Source organism: Panthera pardus, unplaced genomic scaffold (genome assembly GCF_024362965.1).
Source record: "Panthera pardus isolate Hobbes unplaced genomic scaffold, ASM2436296v1 HiC_scaffold_13, whole genome shotgun sequence".
Classification (NCBI taxonomy): Eukaryota; Metazoa; Chordata; class Mammalia; order Carnivora; family Felidae; genus Panthera; species Panthera pardus.
In genome coordinates, this window is record NW_026526688.1 from 45,784,230 (window position 1) to 45,805,000 (window position 20,771).

The 20,771-nt window shown below is 39.8% G+C and overlaps 1 protein-coding gene across 1 annotated transcript in view; it reads right to left on the reverse strand.

Annotated features, from left to right (window-relative positions):
- Window positions 1–20,771, reverse strand: part of KCNU1 (potassium calcium-activated channel subfamily U member 1) — a 148,630-nt gene that overhangs the window by 50,164 nt on the left and 77,695 nt on the right. The gene's annotated exons all lie outside the window — the stretch shown is intronic.

Here is a 20,771-nt window from a genome sequence, read left to right on the forward strand (position 1 = left end):
CTCCTTTAGGATATTGCTTGTACTTCTTTTTTTTTAATTAAAGTTTTTTTAAATTTATTTTTTATTTATTTTTATTTTTTAAAATTTACATTCTAATTAGTTAGCATATAGTGAAACAATGATTTCAGGAGTAGATTCCTTAATGCCCCTTACCCATTTAGCCCATCCTCCCTCCCACAACCCCTCCAGCCACCCTCAGTTTGTTCTCCGTATTTATGAGTCTTTTCTGTTTTTTCCCCCTCCCTGTTTTTATAGTATTTTTGTTTCCCTTCCCTTACGTTCATCTGTTTTGAGAGACAAAACAAATTAAAAAAAATTTTAAATTGCCTTTAAATTTGCAATATACATTGTTGACTAACCTAAGCCCATCTTCAGATAACACTATAATGCTTTGTGCTGGTAGCTTATGACAGAGTATTCCTGATTCTTCCATCCCCTCTCTTATGACATTGCTTTTATTCATTTCATGTATGTATACGCCATCAACACTGATACAATTTTACTATCAGTACTTTAAACGAGAAACTGAAAACAAAAATGAAGTATTTTATTTTACCTTCATTCATTCCTTCTCTAATGCTCTTTAATGTAGATCTGAGTTTCTGACCTATATCATTTTCCTTCTTCCTGAAAAGACCTTCTTACTTTCTTACCTTCTTTTGATTCTTCTTAGAAGGCAGGCCTTCTGGTGATGAATTCCCTATGTTTCTGTCCATCCAAAAAAGTATTTTTCTCTTTACTTCTGAAGGAAAATTTCACTGCATATAAAATTTTAGGTTGATGGGCTTTTCCCTACCAATACTTTAAATATTTCACTTCACTCTCTTTCTTACCATAGTTTCTGACAAAAAGACCACTGTAATTCTTATCCTTGTTCCTCCACAAGTAGTCTGTTTTTTCCCCTCTGCTTTCCTTCACAAGTTTCACTTTGTTTTCGTTTTTGTTTTTTAGCGGTTTGAATATGATATGCATAATTGTAGATATTTTCATATTTATCACATTTGGTGTTCTCTGAACTTTCTGGATCTGTGATTTGGTGTCATTAATTTTGGAAATTTCTCAGCCAGTATTACTTCAAATATTTCTTCTGCTCCCTTCTCCCTTTTTATTCAAAAATGGATGTGCTACACAATTTCAAATTGTGTCATATTTCTTCAGTATTTCTCTGATTCTTCATTCTTCTTTCCTTTTTCTTACATATCACTTGGGGAAATTTCTGATGACATATCTTTAAGCTCACTCATTCTCTCTTCTGCTTTGCCCAGTCTACTAGTGAGCCCATCAAGGCATCTTTTTCAAAATTTCTGTTATAGTGTTTTTAATTTCTAGCATTTCCTTTTGGTTCTTAGAATTTCCATCCCTCTGCTTATATTACTCATTTGTTCTTCTATGTTGCTTACTCTTTTCATTAGAGCCCTTAACATATTAATCATACTCATTGTATTTATTTTTGTTTAGTTTTTTTTTAAGTTTATTTATTTATTTTGAGAGAGAGAGAGTGAGTGGAGGCGGGGCAGAGAGAGAGAGGGGGAGACAGAGAATCCCAAGCAGGCTTCATGCTAGCAACTGAGCTGGAACTCACAGATTCTGAGATCATGACCTAAGCCAAAATCAAGAGTTGGACGCTTAACTAACTGAGCCACTCAGACACTCCTAATCATACTCATTTTATTTTTTTTTTAATGTTTACTTATTTATTTTGAAGGGGGGTGGGCAGAGAGAGAGGAAGAGAGAGAGAATTGCAAGCAGGCTCTTTGCTATCAGCACAGAGCCCAATGCAGGGCTCGATGTCATGGCTTGTGAGATCATGACCCGCGCCAATGTCAAAAGTCCGATGCTTAGCTGACTGAGCCCCATAATCATACTCATTTTAAATCTCCTGTCTGATAATTACATCTGAGTTTTGTTCTAATTCTTGCTTTGTCTCTTTAAATAGTGTTATTTCTTGCCGTTTAGCATGCTTTTTGTTTTGCTTTGTTTTTATAATGGGATATGATGTATTAAGTAGTAACAACTAAAGTAAATAGATGTGAGTGTGAGGCTTTATGTTAATCTGGCTAGCAGTTGCACTATGTTTAATACTCTCTGTGGCTGAAGTTCCCAGAGGCTTCAAATTCCTCTCTAGTGTCCTTGCTTTTGTCTCATCTGTCTTTGGGTTTCTCTAAGACCTGTTTCTTGCATAGTCTGCCCTTTGCAACATTTTCAACTATAATCCACCGTCATTATAGCTGAGACCTGTTGGTGTGGTAGTAATGTACAGGAGAGGGGAAGATTACATAATTTTGTGATTAAATCTGTTTTTAGTAGTCCTGTGATCTTCACAAGTGTATCTTAGCTGCACCCTGCTCCCCACACGTGAGAAAGAAGGCTATGCAGGGCTCAAGTGGGAGAAATGCCATTCCCTGACCTGAGGCAGGCACTGGTAAAACCTTTTCCCCTAGGGAGTAAGCCTGTGTTATGGTGAACCCCGGGGGTGTATTTCACTACAGTTACTCTTCCCTTTCTGCTGTCGGAGTTGTGGAAGTGTTTTTTCTGGCTCTTTACTGTGAGAATTTGGTAGAGTTCCTGAAGGTAAAACCCCCAAAAGTGTGGATGTTCCTATAAATGTGCAGCCCCCAGGAGTTTCTCACTCTTCACCTAATCCACACTCAACATCTGTCAATTCATCAAAATTACCATTTAAGCTCACACCAGTGTCTGGGTCCATTGGGTCTCTCCCCAGGTAGGTGTATCTCTGCCGTGACTCTCCAGATTTCAGGGTGATGGTTTGTCCTGTAAACCTCAGCTCTCGGATGGGTAAAGAAAAGTCTTTAATTTTCAGTTTGAATAGTTTTAGTTTTCCTGTTGTAAGGACAGGAGTGATGACTTCCAAGCTCTTTACATGTTGGAGCTAAAACTGGAAATTTGGCAATGGCTTTCCTTCTTCTCCATAATGCAAGTTTCAGAGGCTGGTTCTTCCAGGTCACAGAACCAGCTCAGTTTTCAAATATGGTTCATATCTTAGCACATCCCATCTACCTGTTTAATCTGAGAACTCCCTCTTCAGTAATTAAATATACTTTCTTCATGGGTCATTATGGTGTGATTTATGACATGTGTGTAATTGTCAGAATTACTGTGGGTAATTAAAATATGAAGTGAATGCTGCCAGAGGCTTCAGTCACTCTCAGTGCCCTCATTAAAAATCAGGAGCTGACCAAATTATAAATAGACTGGTTTGCACAAGTTCCAGGCAAAACCTAATTATGAAACTTATCCTTATTCTATCAGAACTCACTCCATTAGTCATGCAAATTCTGAAAATGATTAAGTTATTTTATGTGCCGGAATTGTGGAATTAATAATAAAGAGGTGAGTAGCAGTAATTAGACATTACTATGAAACTTTATTATGTCAGGTCACTCTGGGTCATACTGTCTCTGTTCCTGACCCCACATCCAATACAACACAATACACACACACACACACACACACACACACACACACACACACATCTTTGAAATAGTTTAGAAAATGGCTTAATATTGAATAGTTTTAGTGGATTTATAAGAACTTTTTAAAATGGGAGCCAAAACAAAGAAGGATTTGTAAACTCTGCATGAGGTATTATCTTGGAGTTGGTCAAAGAAAGAGATTTAATAAGTATCATCAGGGGAATCCTTTCTCTCTACAAAAGGCAAAATACCACAAGGAGAAATCAGTTACTATGAGGATGTTTCAAGATATGGGAGCTGGACCAGGAGCAAGTGATAACTTAAAGCTTAAAGGACCTTTAGATGACCATGTCTACCTCCTTTCTAATTTGCAGACAGGGGACTTAGCCTAGAGACATCGTGTGGTTGCCAGTGAACAAGAGAGTCAGGTTTGAGCTTAGTGTCATGCTTCTTTTCTCTAAAGTGCGGGAGGACACAGACTGATGGGGAAATTGGTGAGCATCAGTTTTCTCATCACGGGACTGGGTGAAAGAACACTGAAGGCAGGTCCATACTAAGTTTCCAGAGTATGTAAAAGGTCATCTACTGGTGGTTTAGTTTGGTGAATCATAGTCTCATCTGAGACAATCTATTACTATATAGAAACAGAGATATCAAGATGCTTACTCAGAAGAGCCTGAGAACTTTGATGATTCAATCGACACATGTCTGGGAAAGCAAAAGTAAATAAAATTTAAAAGGTAAAAGAAAAAGAAAAGAAGGGAGGAATAGGAAAAGGAAAGAAGGGAAGGTGGGAGATGAAAAAAGAAGAAAAAAAAGAAAAGCACACTTCAGAGACAGATCTAAGATTCAAGAGTTACACATTTACATATCAGTTAGATTGTAGGGCCTTCAGCATTGCCAATCAGCTGGACTGGGGATGGGGCTTATGCAAATGTTCCTTTGTGGAGACAAAGGGGAAAATAGAGACTGTGGGTGAGGAAGAGAGAGGGGTAGTGGGAGGGAAGGAGAGAGGCTCATTTCTAACAGGAGTACATAAATTCAACTCTGCATAACTGACTGCCTTTATAAACTCAGTAGCTATTTGAAATTTACCCTTTGGTACTCTCTCCTTGGGTTAGGGGCAGAAAACTTTCTGAGATCTCAAGTGAAAGGCAGCAAAGCTGTGAACTTTGACCTGAAGCAGTTCCTCCCTCAGCCCCTGGTGGTTTTGGGTACGCAAGGCAAATGGCAACAATGACACGGATGTATCCAGATGGCATCTTCACACAAATGTGACAAATAAGCAAAGGTGGAAGGTCCTTGGGAAGGTGACAAAGAGGAAGAGATGGGGGACAAGAGGGCCAGTGGTACCGCATGAGAGAATGGGTCTGGTCTTGGGGAAGGGGCTGCCGAAGCTCACATTAGGTGTCTACAAGTCACCTACTGTAAATTTTAAGAGAGAATGGAGGGAGATCTGACATTAAGGGATCTGGGGATGGAGAGATGAGTGAGCATGACTGACAAACTCAGGAAAATGTAGAGCTTTATCAGAGAGAAGGTAAGGGTCTTGCTGACAGGTGTTGGAGCCAATCAGTTGTGTGTGTGTGTGTGTGGGGGGGGGGGGGTGTGTGTTGTATGATTTGACTTCACAGCAACACCATGAGGTAAATAGTAAAAATATTCTCATCCACTTTTTATGATGATGAGAAATTAGGCGACTCACTCACAGTTAAGCTGTGAGTGTCTTAAGCTAAGACGTTAAGCAACAACTTGGATTCCCAACACCTGGACTCCGTGTCTATTACATGCTCCTCTACAACAGAACTGATGTGGTGGTAAGTAGGGAAGTGAGAAAAATTAACACGTACTTCCCCCCACTGCTTGGCTTTTTAGAGGGTTGTTTTTTTCTCTTGTCTCCAAGGGTGGCAAGGCCTCAGGACTCTGCAGAGGGGCTCATGTGACAATTAGGCAGCTGCCTGGTCCCATCAGAGGGGGACAGCTAAAAACTCCCAAGGGCACACCTTGCCTCACGGTGTCCAAGGCCTTCGAGACCTCTGTTCCTGCATCCTCCATCAGCGGCCGAAAACCCCCTTGGGGAGACTTTCATCTCTTTTATATGAGTTCCAAGGGCCCTGCTGAACAATTCAGACTGCACGGAATCCTTTGAATCCTTTGTGCACCCCACAGGATGCTCGCATATTTGTCACTCGCTCAAAGAACAGTAAATCCTTCCAATGCGTCTTCTTGTTCTGTGTGTTTGTGTGTGTGTTTCAAGTTTCTCAGCTTTTTAGGGTAAGAGTATGACACATTCACCTCCAAACATGGAAGTGTCTCAGCGAGAGGCACTCTGAGAAAATGCATTTGAAAATGGCATTTGTTGGCTTGCTGGAGCCAAATACGGCCACCTCATCTCTTGCTTGAAACCCAAACAGGGTGACTGCCAGTCAGGGATTCCAACCAGCTGGTGGAATTGGCCTGCACAATCTGACAAAAGGGATCCCTTTTCCTCAACAGCAGCTTCTCCACCTCTTTCTCTCCCCTTTTTGCTCGAGAACGCACAGTTTTGCACTTGTCCTTCATACAAATAACTGGAGGGTGGGAATTATTCAGAAAGCTCATGTTCGACACCCCATCTGTTCATTTCTGACAGCAATATATAATGTAAGGCTATAAAAACTTGAAAAATAATGCAACATAAAAAGGGATTGACTCAGCTCCAAGAGGCCATAAATGGTAACAAATACCACTGGATGATTTATTTCATGCTGTAATCTTTACAGTAAGTCATCTTTCAGACATTTCCTTGTGACAGGTTTTAATAATATTAATGCCCAGAGCAATCCAAATCATCGCCAATAGACGTATTTATCAAGCTGCCAATCCGAGTAAATGAAATTCTATAAGCAATAATGTAACATGTTTAAAGGAAGCTAATAAAACAAGTCAGCAGAGAAATATTACTTCAAAGTATTCTCTCCCTCTAATCCAGTCCTGTATGTTATACAGCCAACATGCAAATCTTTCCATACTTGATTTATTGCTCCAAAAATACCAATGACCTTTTCCCCAAGCTTCTGTATATTCACTCTCACACATTCATAAAGCCTGCCGTGCATCCTGCCAGAGTTGCTGAACACTGGAGTGCTTAGCATTTATTGTTATGTTTGTCTTGCTTTTTACGCAGGTACTTGATTGGCAGCTGCAGTGGATAACATCTAAGTTTCCAAGCCTTATTAAAATGTAACAAATATCCAAGCCATAAACCGATCTTTGCAGGACCCATTCTAGGCAGGCCGTCCAGAATACTTGAGAAAGTGACTTGAGCAAAGTCCTGATGGTTCACTAGTTGCCAGGTAAATTTCACATGAGGGGAAAGCCAACCTGTGTTTTCCTTCAATCAGGTTTGCTTCGTTTTGCATTAATTATTTGTTATTCATGCAGATCACAGTACGCCAGCTGTTAAAGCATTTGGCATTTCAAATGCAGCTCAAGATCTGCTTCCTGCAGGAAGCCTTCCTTATTAATTTCACTCATTTTCTGATCTCTAGCGCAATAACTTCTGCTAATTAATGAGTCCATAAAAGTATAATGCACCTCAAAAGCACTCACCAAATAGTAGATGGAAATACAAAGTGTATCCATTTATTTGATCCATTCTACAATGGACTGATACATCCTTTTCCCTTGCATATCACACATATGCTCCTTGGGGATAGATTTTTTTTTTTATTGTTTAATGGGCATCACAAGTGTTCACCATGACACTGTGTACCCTGTAGGGGCACGGAATTATACATATTTATATCTATATCTATGTCTATTATAGATCGTCTATTGACATGATATTGGTTAAATGTGTTTACTTACGATGATTATGGTTCCTATGTTTATATGGAGTAGATAATGGGAGTAGATCCCATTATCTGCACTTCCCTACTTCTTTGAGAACTGCCTCATCCCCCACAAATGGCCATGTTTGTTCCTGATGACTCTACTTCCTGGACATGATTGGGTAAGTCAGGAAACCTAATTTGAGCTGAGCAAATCACACCCTCTCTTCCTATCATCAGAAACTGGGATACTGGGAATCTTGTGACCTAGTTTATAATATCAGAACTGGGATGCGGCTTGAGGACAGGAGTAGCCAGATTCTGCAGAACAGGGATACAGAAGGCTTCTGTGCAGAGAATGAAGCCCACTACCCATTGGGGGTGCAGCTGGACAGCACTGGCGCAGGGCACACAGGTTCCAACTTATTGGCTCCAGTCTCAATGGAAAACATGCAGTGCTTTCTCCCTTATAGTTTTGCTGTTCTGTGATTCCTTATTAGGTATTCTTTTTGTCTTTCTTTAGTTTAAAATAATTTCTGTTATTTGCAAGTGATTGGACACTAATTACAATGTTTATTTTTCACTGATTCAGCTTTATAAAAGACCACATGAGAGACACACTTTGGTTTGAAAGGACTTCATTCCTTGTAATGGGAAGCCACATTTTTATTGGATATGAATCAAATACAAAGCCCTTTGTAGCTTGGTAATCCAGAGTATTTTGACTTGAGTTTTGGAGTGCCCTTAGAACAGAGTGAGATTTTATTAGACAAATATGAGAAGGGAATCACATTCTAGGAATATGCACAGGTCCACAGCAGGAAAAGGAGAATGGTGCATATTTGGAGAAGTGGGAAAATATACTGTTTGAGCCCAAAGGAGTTTTCTGAGAGGCAGGGACCTTAGGATGAAGGGTATTATTAAGGATTCTGATCTCATTCCTAAAGGTATTGACAAACCACTGAAAGGAAACAGTACTGCAAAATTTTCATGTTTGATACCTCATTCTAAGTGCAATAGAGGAATGGATGAGGAAGGACAAAGGAAATGGAAGGAGACAGGGTGAACCAACATTTTCACCAGTGGTCCAGGGAAAGAAGATGGTGGCTTGGGCTGGGATGAGGATTGGAGATGGAAAGGGTGGAGAGACTTAAAATATTTTTAGGAGTTAAACAGAGAAAATGAGACAAATGATTGACTCCAGGACAGAAACCTATCTCCCAACTTCCTGACCTGTTCCTCTTACCTCTCACCAGGGTTGCCAGCCCAGACGTTGGCTACTGATAGATCTACATCGGTTTACTGTTGGTTTTACTGTTTGTTTTGCCTTTGTTTTTGCCTACCTTAGAGTGTGTTCCTGAGTGCAGTGAATAGACGCAGGTTATAAATCAGGCACTTGGGGAAAGTATTAATTTTAGAATTGTTTGCCCATTTGGTACAGTGAAATTGGTTCCAGAATTGTTACTTTTACTCCTTCTCCAATTCTTATTACTTCTTTTCAACTTCAGTGCTCCCGTCAATGATGTCTTGCCTTGTACACTGTGATTCTCAGAGTGAAAACAAGCCAGCCAGGGGTGGTATGAGAGTCACGGGTTGGGATACAGTTTGAAGAGGCCTCCCATCCCCTGAAAATTTCATTCTGTGCCCACATACATACAGCCACACTCCTGGGAATCACTGTTTTTATCTCTTCTCTCATCTTCTGTTATTTCCAGGCTTAGAAAAACATTACGATGAGATCCAGTGGTTAAAACAGTAAGATGAGGAAGAGTAAAGGGCGAGTACAAGAAGGAAAAAGAGCTGGTGACAGATGCCCAGATCTGGAGGTGGACCTGAGAATATCTGGCTAAAGAGTGAGAGACTGATGGGTTAGGAAAGGTGTTCCTTTACTTCTAGTGCCCTAACAAGGGAAATGTTCCAAGTGGGCAGGTAGGCTATGAAAGTCCCTCTGGAAGGAGGAATATAATCAGGGATGACAGAGATAATCTACTTATGTGGATTGTAAAAACGTTTCTCATGTGCTCTTCCTCCTGGTCCCAAATAACCTTTAAGATTTAGAGCCACCTGACATAGGCCCGTGACTTTGAAAAACAGATGAATGTAAACTCACCTAAGATGGTTTTTGCCTGTTTTGTTGAATAATACGTTCACCTTTCCCTCCTATAAATTAACTGTTTAAAAAAAAAAAGACAGCTAGAATCCATATAAAGAGGTCAGAAACTTTTGCCATTGGGTTCATTGATTTTTTTTTTCCCTACCTCAGAGTTTGTTCCTGGGTGAGCTTAAGGGATGCAGATGAAAATCAATGGCTTGGGGTGGGGTGTGGGTGCTGAGAGTTGTTCCTGGAAGACTGAACTCATAGGCCAAGCAGATACTTGACCTGACTCTACAAATCCTTCCCAGTTATCTTCTCCCTCTGAGCCATCTCTAAGTATCTTAAAACTGGTTTCTGGTGTTGATCCACAAAATGGATTTCTCAAGGATTAAAACAGAAATAAAGTGAGAAAAAAAGGAAACATATCACCCACCGTCCTGGCAGCTCAATACCTACATGGTGAGCAAAAACTGAAATCAGGGACATTTAATTTAGAAAGGCCCAAGAATATTTGGACCTACCCTACAAACAGTGGAAAGCCAGGCACTAGGCTTGGCTGACTGTAAAATATCACAGACTATTTCACTGGCAGCAAATCTAGCTAATCAGTATGAAAATGCTTTTCATGAAATATTATTTTAAACACTGGAAATATTAATGTGTTCTTACTTGTGGTAAATGCAAATATAAAAGTCTTAAACATAATAATCATATCAATCAATCAATAAAGACCGTGAACATTTTTATGTTGTTAGACCATCTACATTGTTCTCAGTTACTAAGACATACCTATGGTTTGAGATGCTACCCTAAATCAAAGTCTGTAACATCTGCCACTCCCCATTTCTGGCTTCTCTAGATCTTCCTGTAAATATGTACACATGTAATGTATGTATACATAGGTGTGTATGAAGTATAAATGTATAAAGTAAATCATATGTATATATATATGCACAGACATATGTGATTTACTTTACTGATTGATTCTCATATAGCCAACCCCAGAATCTTCCCCCAAAGAGTAATTTATCCACAATGTAGGCACAAGCAATTCTAAAAAATATGTATTAAAAATTTCTTCCATTATCTAAACTGAACATTTTACTGGAAGTTTGAGACTGAAAATGGCAGCTTCTCTCATACTTATAAATTGCTTTATGATTTTTTTTAACCAGCTTTTCCCCACTGGTACCTTAAACACAGATGAGATAAAATAATACCTACACTTCATTATGAGGAAACCAGAAAGCAGAGAGGCAGCAGCCTGTATGGGTTGAAAACAGCCTCCAGGCGAGGGCTAAGCCTTGCCTGATGGACAGAGGCTCCTGAGGCAGAGAAGGCCCAGCCGCCCAGCCTGTCAAGGGCCAGCCTAGCACCCTATGCCATCTCATCTGAGGGCGGAGCTGTGTTCCCAACATGATCCTGGGAGTGGAGGAAACTCTGGGTTTTACAATAAACATAAGGGGTTGTTTCTTGTCTTTACTAAAGGGTTCTCCACAGAAGTATGTATAATAATCTATTCATTTAGAACATAAAACAGAATAACATTTGGGGGAAAAAAAGTATGTGATTTCCACATGTTTTAAGCAATACGACTATTGCTTAAAGACAGATGGGCTTATAAATAAAAACAAGAATGGTGGCTACTCGGCTTTTCTCGGGGCTTTGAGAACGGAGTGGGTTTTCAAGGAGCCAAGTTATTTAGTTTACGTTTTAGCATTATCTGCAGCGATATTTCAGAGTGAAATAAGTAAAATATCTGTTCCTTTTCACTTGGCAGCAGCAAAGATCTCAGGGAAAAAAAATAAATAAGAAATATGCAATCCCCACGGTGTAATCCCAGGGTATGGAAACTCACTTCTCTTAAATACCTCCCTCTGGCATAATTGACTTTTCATATGCATTTTAATAATGGCATTTCAGCAGGTTGCAAGGGAATTTTTTTTTCTTCTGTTGTTGTTGTAAATTATGGTTTAGAAAAAAAGTGTTATAAATCTAATTACATTTTCACTTATATTAACAAGTCAGCACAATCTTCCAGCATGTTTACCAAGCAATTCCAATATTTACAGCTGACCTAATTGGTTGTGGGGTAGAAGCAATGAACAGTATTTTATTGTCCTGAGAGCTGCGCATGTGCTGAAGACAGCTGCTGAGGCCTACGGCTACCCAGCGACCCTGAAGTTTTGCCTGCCTCGTGTTTGCTTTGCCATAGTTGTCAATTAGCTGAACAGAACAGGATGCGGGGAGGGAAAGGGAAGTGGTTCTCAGTGTAGGGAGAGGAGGAGTTTGGTAAAGATGCCTTTTTTCAATCCTCTCTTGACAAGAAAGATTTTCCAATTATTTGGGGACTGTTACAGACTCAAAATGAAACTGTTGTTGGCAAGTTTGGGTGAAAAGTTATAAATAACTGCATTAAAGTCAACGATGTGTTAGGTAAACATCTTTGACACTTGCGGAGTTGAGGGCAATCATGGCCCCCCCCTTGACTTTCACTGTCTAAGCCACCGTGGTCTTTAGGAGCCCAGCATGGGACTAACATAGGCTGGAACTCTTATAGTCTTAGGTCTTTGGGGAAAGGGTTAAAAAAAGTAATTGTTCCACCTAGGCAAAGACCATATTGCTTCATGGGGAGACAGGGACTGGGGCTTCCTCTGTGACTAAAGGTGAGTTCTGCAGCAGCTTTATCACCCCTCAGATTTAAATTGAAATGACATTTATCTCTAAGTCCTCTGTCTTTCCTACTCATACAACTGGTGGTAACACAAATGAAGAATGCTAATAAGTTTTTAGCAGAAAGCTGCTTTGAGGTGAGTCTCCAGTATGTGGGTTCAATTATTCTGTGGGACAGTCATGTCTCCTGTGTCCTGATAATTGCTAACATTTATAGAGTGTTTTACTCTTGCCTAGGAACCTGGCCAAGAATCTTACACTTAGTCTTCTCATCAGCTCTGTGAGGTCGGTGCCACCTGTTTGACAGAAGAGGGGTCTGAGCCACAGTTCAGTAAGTGCCTTGCTCATGATCACAGAGCGTAGGAAATCACAGAGCTGAAGTCTCATTCTTGACAGTCCACTTCTGGCATGCCCACCTTACCCACGGATCTGGTGGACTCCTGCTTTATCACTCCTGCTGCAACCTAAAAACTAAAATGCCATAGCACACAATAGGCTTTGATGCGTGATTTTAGATATACCTGAAAGGCCCTTATTGAAGGTCACCTAAAAACATATGTCCCCTTCTGGTTGATGCCTGAAATTCCCTAGTTAGGGAGATTTTCTTAGCTGAAATCCCTGATCCCTGATGGAAAAAAAAAAATCTACCTCTGGAAGGGCTAATATTTTTTTGAAAGTGATGTTTGGTTCAAATAGCAGATGTTGATGGGGATAGTAAGTACCTGGGAAATACAAATCCCAGAAAAGGATGGTGGTGAGTGTCAAGCAGAGAGCAAAGAATCCTGAATAAAAAGTCTGTAACCAGGGAGCCTGGGTGGCTCAGTCATTGAGCGTCTGACTTCGGCTCAGGTCGTGATCTAGTGATTTGTGGGTTCAAACCCCATGATGGGCTCTGTGCTGACAGCTCAGAGCCTGGAGCCTGCTTTGGATTCTGTGTCTCCCTCTCTCTCTGCCCCTTCCCCACTCATGTTCTCTCTTTCTCAAAAATAAACATTAAAAAATTTTTTAAAAAGTCTGTGACAATTTTTCCTAGAAACTATGTAAGTCACGTCTCTAGTCTTTGAATAGAGTTTTATACAGAAAACTAAGCTTCCCATAATCTTCACCTTGTGTTGTTGGGTTGGTTTTTTATATACGCCCTTAAACAAACAAGGTCTCATCTCTGTCTTTTAAGAGATTATAAATGACAAGAATGAAAACATGTAAAAACTACTTAATGCAAATAAATATATACACTCCATAAATGATCAGCTGTCCACTGTAATTTTTATTTGCATATTAACAAAGCTGCTTCCTTATCTTCCCACCCAGCTACATTGATGGAAAGTTCCATACCCTCAAGTCCTAGAAGAATTTGACTTCATTTTTCTTAAGACCTGTCTACAGGTAACAGAAAGGTTGAAAAAAGGCCTTTGTCCCTCCTTTATTACAGACTCCTAAGCTAGTCATATAGGGCAAAGAAGACAGGAATAATGGAAGGAATATGCTGAATTTTCCATGGTATTCCGCTGACATTTTTACAATGTTTATTTATTTTGAGAGACAGAAAGAGAGAGAGAATGAGCAGGGGAGGGGCAGAGAGAGAGAGGGTGAGAACCCCAAGCAGGTTATGTGCTGTCAGTGCAGAGCCCAACACAGGGCTCAGTTTCACAAACCGAGAGATCATGACCTGAGCTGAAATCAAGAGGTGTATGCTGAACTGACTGAGCCACCCACGCAACCCTATTTTTAAATAATAGCAACAAAATATTGTTTGATAATCTGAATAGTTCATTTATTTAATGAATACCTAATGAATTACTCATATATATATACATACACATACATATATGTACATATATATACACATGTATATATGCATATATATACACACATATATACATATACATATACTTACATATATATATGTATATATATATATATATATATATATATATATATATATATATACTTTTATAGTATTTTTGCTAGAGTTGTAGCACTTTGATTCTCAGAAATCCAATTTTTGGCTATAGGTACAAGGTAAGAACTAGAAGTTCTTTCCAAATTCTTATTCTTCTATTTACTAGCACCCTAACTCTTTCATTTATCTTTGGAATTCAGGCCCATTGTGCTTAAAAATATCATTTCTACCTGTGTAGGTGTATGTCTATCTTTATCCCTATCCCCATACCTATCTATACCCCTAATCATGCATGATGCATTTGTATTACCATTTTCCTTGTATTTTCTACTGAGACTCGATGAAGATACGTATTGTATTCATGACTGACACACGCCCCTGCTAGGGGTTCCGACATACTCAAATGCCATCAGTTGCAATGAGGAAGGCAACTTCAGAGGTTCTAGAATCTCCAAGAATGCAAACGTAAGTGCTATCTGGACTCAGAGAAAGGTAGATCAAATGCTGGCTTATACAGTATTAAGCACATGTGGATTTCTAGAACATGATTTGAAATCCTATAGTAAAGGCAAACTCAATATGCATATAGGAATGAAATAATCAAAGAACACTTTTGATTTACTAGTTATGGACTCCATTTTATTCAAATAAAGAAGTCTCTGATTATCTAGAGGGAAAGTCATTTCAAAAGCTTAATATGGAATGAAGAAAGAAAAGTACCCACTCCGGGCGCCTGGGTGGCTTAGTCGGCTAGGCTTCCAACTTCAGCTCAGGTTATGATCTCACAGTTTGTGAGTTCAAGCCCCGTATCTGGCTTGGCACTGGTGGAGCAGAGCCTGCTTGAGATTCTCTCTCTCTCTCTCTCTCTCTCTCTCTCTGCCCCTTCCCCACTTGTGTGCTCTCTCTTTCTTGAAAGAAAGAAAGAAAGAAAGAAAGAAAGAAAGAAAGAAAGAAAGATATCCTATCACTTAAAAAAAAAAAGTTCCTGCTCAGACAATCTTATATGCTTAGTTTCTATAGAAATCTCAGGATGTGGAGACAGAAGAACCATGTGTGGTGATTTATATCCAATATTCTGACTCTGGAAAGACCCTGAAAACTGGTCCTCGGTAGGAGTTCAGTCATCGCTGAGGCTACAGGATGGTGCTTCTCTTGCCTGGAGAATCCGGGGCACAGAATTCAATTAGGTGTGTAGAACTGAGAATAAAACGGAAGGAAGGATCCAGCTTCCTTGCCTAATTCTGTGTCGGAGGGTAGGGTGAGGGTGCATAGTATCTGGAAGTGAGTGATCAGATGGGCAAATGTCTCAGGAGTCATCCCTGAGAATAATTTATACAAGGGCTGGGAGTGAGTGTGCCGAAGATAAACAATTTCTCCCAGTTAAATGGATTTCCCTATGTCCGTATGGATGATGTGCCTCTGATACTAACAAGCTTCTGGCCTGGCAGATGATATAATGGCAGTCCTTCTGGATGCTCTGTAATTTGCTCAGAAACTAAAGACTGCCATGAAATCAACTATTCTGGAAGGAGCTGAGAAACGGCCAAAGAGAGAGCTGGAATTGCCACGGAAAAAAGTGTTCCAGAGGGGGAACAGTGAGGTATGGGCAGATATGGACACGGTAAAGTGACTGTACCAGAGGAAGTTCCCATAGTACAGGTCTTCACTGAAAATCCTGATGATACACTCTGTTGAGCTGATGGGCTATGGATGGTGGGTGGTACACAGTGAATGAAATTGTGGAAGGTCTGGAACTTCACACCCTCTCCCCCTGAATGTGAAAGGAATTGGTTGCAAAGCATGAAAACCTAAGAGTCAGGGAAATAGTGGCAGAGGAGGATGGGGGAGCAGAACAACAACATGACCCATTTTACACTTGCTCAATTTAGGCTCTCCGTAAGAACTCAGCATGTTTTATCCCAATTATTTAGGTCCTAATAGTATCTCTATTTTGCAGATGAGGAAACTGAGCATAAAAGCTAAAGAGGATGGTGATCCAGGGTTCATGCCTGATATATGGACAATGCTCATGACCGATATCTGTGACACGCTTGACCTTTAAAGAGATAAGACTGGGTTGGATATTAAGAAAGAGAGAAAAAATGACATGCATGGTCTCCAGTCCTCTAAAAGCACATGGAGAGTATGAAGATGAAGTTGATACCATATTTACATATGATCTTAGTCACAAGTTTCACAAAGATATAGTGGGAAGGGAAATTATACAGGAAAGTTCAATATCTAGATTTCAATATAGTCTGTAGCAGTTGAATTAAAGCAGACCCAGAGGGAGGATTTCTAGGGAAGGGCTAATATACCCGAAGAAAACAAATCTTTTTTATAGGAAATGGTTTCTTATCCTGACCCAGGTCTATCATAAACTGCCTAGAAATTTCTGCTTCCTCTTGTTCATTTCATTAGGTATCTGTCAATATGTACTTGAGTTTATAAACACCTATTTTTAAAAATACTGAATGACTTAGTGTGGTTATTGTGTTACTGGTCAGTCACAACATGATATGAAATAATTGTATCTGAATCTTCTCTTTGTAATACCTCATCAAATCAGTTTTACTGAAGAAGTGAATTTTGATAGGAGAGGTAGAGTAAATAACTCAGTAAATAACTATAGAACAGTAAAATGGGTAGAACTCTCTCAAGCTCACCCAAAATAGGGTAGCCAATAAAGAAATTGGAAGTGAGGGCAAAGGGGATCCAGGAGCAGTTGAAATGTATTTTTATTTATCATAAAGTTTTGCGTAAGTCTCACTGGATCACCATGGAAAGAAAGAGGAAATATTCATCTTCACTCTCTCATGTTACATGAATCCCTTGATTTAACGACACAGAACAGAAGTGAATAGAGCTAGTGTTTGTTTACTTACTCAACAAATACACATTTAACTACCATCTATTAAATAGACTTTTGTGTGCTCATCTGAGAACCTAACTGCTATTTATAACATTGCTTATTCTATGGGAAGAGAAAGACCCCAGGGACACAATGAAATATTGGACTATAACTTTTGTATAAGTTAGGGCTGTCTGTACTGCTTCAGTACTAAGAATAGAAGATGGTAGTTTCTCAACTTACTGGAAAACCCACCGGTGGGCTGAAGATTACATCTTTAAAAGCACCAAGCCATTGTCAGCAAAACTATCAATAATGTTATGCTGTTTGGGGTATGTGAATGTAATACTATTAACACATCAAAAATGGATCACAAATAGCACACACCACACATTTTACATTTTTCCCCCAATCATAACTACTTAACTCTATTAAGCCATCAAATTTATTTTACTACTTGTTGTTACACAGAAAGTATGTTTATCAATTTAATAGCTGGAGTTATCTTTGCCCTGCAAAAAAAAAAAAAAAAGAAGAAAAAGAAAAAACTAAAACAAAACAAAAACACACCCTATTTTATAGTACTAAGTGGGAGCAGGATCTGTCATTGATCCTATTAACACTGTACTTAAATCAACTGAGCTAACCAACTCCATTGATGAAATATCACAGAAATGTACCCACAAATGGCACTTACGTATATAGAAGTATATATCACTGTCTAACCAGCAGGACTCTGATTATTTTTTTTAAAATATGTAGCTCGGGGCGCCTGGGTGGCTCAGTCGGTTGGGCAGTCCACTTCGGCTCAGGTCATGATCTCGCGGTCCGTGGGTTCGAGCCTCGCGTCAGGCTCTGTGCTGACAGCTCGGAGCCTGGAGCCTGTTTCAGATTCTGTGTCTCCCTCTCTCTGACCCTCCCCCGTTCATGCTCTGTCTCTCTCTGTCTCAAAAATAAATAAACGTTAAAAAAAAATTAAAATATGTAGCTCATGTGAACATATCTTGCTTTTCAATTAAGAGGTGCAGATGAATTAAGGATCATCTTTAAGAGATGATCTGGCTGGCTAACTTTCATGATCTCTGACCTTCTTTAGGAGCTTTTAAAGCATATTCAGGGATTTCCTGGCCAGATATAGGGCTGAAAGGCCCAATCTATGAATGGACCATGCCATCTAGACCAATTCTCCTTTTAGACGTCTGCTTTGAACAACTTCCTTATTTACCATAGACAGTGCAGGTATTTAAGACAATGGAAAACATACCAATAAGTGATTTTTTTGTAACTGACTAAAGAATAATGAGGAAAAGTCTGTGAAACTGAATGCCTACATTTACATTTAAGGATTTTCTATGGCTTTTTGTACCCATTACTTGCCAATCCTCTATTATCACAGAAGATGTGGAAAAGGATAAATAAGCACATAAGCATGGCTGAAGCACTTCATGTGTTATCCTCAATGTTGTCTTTAAAGTCTCAAAAGCAGTTTTTAAATGTGAATTATGTTTTTGTAACAATTGCGCATTAACATAAACAGAACATGGGGTGCCTGGGTGGCTCAGTTGGTTAAGCGACTGACTTCGGCTCAGGTCATGATCTTTTGATTCGTGAGTTTGAGCCCCACGTTGGGATCTGTGCTGACAGCTCAGAGCCTAGAGCCTGCTTTGGATTCTGTGTCTCCCTCTCTCTGTGCCCTCGTACTCTGTTTCCCTCTCTCTCTCAAAAATAAATAAACATTAAAAAAACCATAATCATCACGTATACACAAATACACAGATGCACAACACCAATAGCCAAGAAAGTATTCTTGAGAAATTTGAGATGTTCTTTCATACAACATGCTAGCACACATTCTCACCTCTGGTCAGGCTAGCTGGCACATGGAAGGCTCCGGGTTTCCCCCATGCCTTGCCCATGTCATGACCTTCACACAAGTTGAGATGCCCATTCTCTCCTACTTTTCCAAATCCCACCTGCCACAGGAAACTTTCTGGAACAATCCATCCACTCCTCACTGACCTCTTCTTCCTTTGCCCTCCTGCCCGAATTATCTATGTAGCACTTCAAGGAGTACTGCTTTATTTGAACTCTGATTTATGTTACATAAATTCAACTTGTTTACCCAACTAGATTGCATGGGGGTTGAAACATCATTTCTGTATCTCCAAACACATCAAGCAGAGTGCCTACTTAGCACATAGAGGCACTTAATAAATCCCTATTTACCAACCATTTAAAAAAGAAACCTGCAAACCTCAATTATAGTGAATAGCTGTTTTGTTGTCATTAAGAGTGTGAATTCCCGAAATTCCATAGCACTTTCCTCCACACAAAGTTCTTAATCCTTTCCCACAGATTATCTCAGTTTCCTAAAATACTGAAATAGAAGGCAAGGAAGGGCAGAAGCTAGAATTCCTAGGCCTGTTATATTCCTCTTGGAAAATGTGGAAAATGCGCACACGAAGAGGTGGCACCTTTGGTGGCTCAGACGGTGACACCTGCCTCACCTGTGGGAGTGGTAGGGTGAAAACCTCTGTTAACCAGACCCAGCTCTCCAGAATCCCCAGTTAAACAGAAGCACGGTTCTTCATATATTAAAAGAAGGAGGTGAGTGGGGCACCTGGGTGGCTCAGTCGGTTAAGCGTCCGACTTCGGCTCAGGTCATGATCTCAGGGTCTGTGAGTTGGAGCCCCGCATCGGGCTCTGTGCTGACAGCTCAGAGCCTGGAGCCTGCTTCAGATTCTGTGTCTCCCTCTCTCTCTGACCCTCCCCCGTTCATGCTCTGTATCTCTCTGTCTCAACAATAAATAAACATTAAAAATATATATATATAAAAAAAGGAGGTGAGTTATTTAAAATAACAAGATCAAGGATTTTATTTAAAAATCTACATCCTTGATAGGTTATACACTTACTACATATGCAGCCCAATTTTGTGCACCTTCCCAGGTATAGCACTTGATAATCACAATAAGGAATATCTGATGAGTACTTGCTGTCAGCCAAGAATCAAAGAGCTTTAAATAACTAATCTCATTCAATTGTTACAAAACACGAAGTGTTTATGACTATCATACTCATTTAATATAGCAAAACTGAGATAACTAGACAGCCTTTGAACTTAACCCTAACCCTACCCCACACCCACATTATGTAATGCCAGTACATATTGACCACACTCTACTGTTAATACAGTATCTACCTGCAGATAATCACAATTCTCAATCATTAAAAATTTTTCCTAGTATAGTATAGGTACTAAATTGAAATGTTGCCAACATATTACAAAACTATTTACAATGAACTTTGAAGCAAGAACTTTTAGATTAACCTTCTATTTAAAAAAATTTATTTCTTTATAAGACAGGGAGAGAGACAGAGTGCAAGCAGGGGAGGGGCAGAAAGAGAGGGAGACACAGAATCCGCAGCAAGCTCCCGGCTCTGAGCTGCCAGCACAGAGCCCAACATTGGGCCTAAACTCACAGACTGCGAGATCATGACCTGAACTAAAGTTGGACGCTTAACTGACTGAGCCACCCAGGTGCTCCATCAACCCTCTATTTAAAATCAACTGAACAGATCACCCTCCACTGCCAACCCTGCATTCTTGTTAATCAAGATTTTAATGCACTAAAGAACTGCAGGGAAAAAGAGAGGGGGAGAAAGAATTTCTTGACCCTATTTTGCCGATCCAAAAACAAAAGCAACCTCATCATCAGTTTGTTGGAAATAGGGGATGGATTAATACTAGAAATTGGGAATAATTGAAATTTCACCCCAGTCCACCTGTCTAGGGTACCTGATCTGAGAGAACACTGGGCAATGACCTTTGGTTGTCACAAGTATAAATTTCTCTGAGCGATGTTGCAAGGAGGTATATTTGTTTAGCTTAATGATATTGGGAGAAGCAGAGATGAATTCATGTAGGTGGGGAACAATTCCACTGGCCACTATCAGGGCTGATAAAACCAATATTCTGGTTTACATCACATTGGTATTGCCC